Raw genomic sequence first — 1,386 nt, forward strand, 5'->3', positions numbered from 1 at the left:
AAATCTTCACCCAAATCACAATAAAAAAGAGAGAGAGAGAGAGAGAGAGAGAGAGAAGTAGATTGCTCCATCTTCCTTCCATGGAGCACCTGGTGGGTTTGAACCACCAATCTTCTGGTTAGCAGTTAAATGCCTTAGACACTGCACCACCAGAACACCTTTCCTATTGACTAGGGGGTTATAAATGAAAGATAAATACTTCAAGACAGGTAGGAAAAATGATAATACCATGAAGTATGTTAATAGCTAAATAATTAGGCATATCCAAAGTAACTGCCCCACAAGACTTCATGTTTCCTTCAAACTCACACACAACAGGAGGGGTGGAGGAGCCTTCTAGATAAGGTGTGTAAGTAACAGGACCTACAAGCACCTGAAAGCAATGCCATATGTTAGTGTAGGATCAGAAATCTGCAAAGATTGTCTTAACAATCTTTTTATTTCATTTTCTTAGTTTTAAAAAAGTGACTTTTCAGCACCTCCCCCAGCCAACTGAGTTCAGACCCATGAGTGAACCCAGCTGAGACCAGGCAAATGCAGCCTAGACCAGAAGAACTGCCCAGAAGAATCATAAGTTCAATAAATACACATCTTTCTCTTTGTTCTCTCTCTCTCTCTCTTTCTTTTCTTTTTTTTTTTTTTTTTTTTTTTTTTTTTTTTTTTTTTTTTGTTGTTGTTGTTGTTGTTTTATGCCATGAAATTTTGGGGATAGTTTCTTACACAGCAAAAATAAACTGATACATGGAATAAAAGAGTAAAGTTAGATTAGATGATTAGGTACAGCCTCACTGAAAAGGGGACATATAAGCTGAAAAGACTTAAAAGACATCAAGGAGATGACAGTGCTAAGAGAGGGTAGACCATTCAAGGCATAGAGAACAGCAAGTGCAAAGGTTGTGAGATAGGAAAGGGCCTGGTGTTTTGAGGGAATTGGAAGAAGATGAAGAAGAAATGTGGCCAGAACTGAATCAGGGAGAAAGGAGATTAAAGAGATAGGGAAAAAAATCTATTCATACTCTGGCTCATAAAAAACAGAGTCATAAGAATATGTTGTTTATTAATATTCTTCATTAACAGAGTCTTATTCAAGAATATATTCTCAATATATTCATAGCATTCTTATTATATATTATCAACAGAATATGTTAACTAAAATTATTCATATTATTTATATTAAAAATTGACATTTTAATATATAAGCTCATTTCATCTGTCCTTTAAAAAAAAATAGGGGAAATACAGATAAGTATTTTTTCCTAGTTTGTATATTGAGACCCACAGAGAGCCATAGTAGTGGAAATGGGAATAAATAAAAGCCCTAAGGGAGAATAGGGAGCTCTGGTAGCATAGTGGCTAAGGCACTTGACTGCTAACCAGAAGGCAGGC

The 1,386-nt window shown here is 35.6% G+C and overlaps 1 protein-coding gene across 1 annotated transcript in view; it reads left to right on the top strand.

The window, feature by feature from the left end:
* Positions 1–1,386, top strand: part of CATSPERE (catsper channel auxiliary subunit epsilon) — a 461,049-nt gene that overhangs the window by 458,760 nt on the left and 903 nt on the right. The gene's annotated exons all lie outside the window — the stretch shown is intronic.

This window comes from Orycteropus afer, unplaced genomic scaffold, assembly GCF_000298275.1.
Source record: "Orycteropus afer afer isolate SDZICR_OR568_19922 unplaced genomic scaffold, OryAfe1.0 scaffold00239, whole genome shotgun sequence".
Taxonomy (NCBI): Eukaryota; Metazoa; Chordata; class Mammalia; order Tubulidentata; family Orycteropodidae; genus Orycteropus; species Orycteropus afer.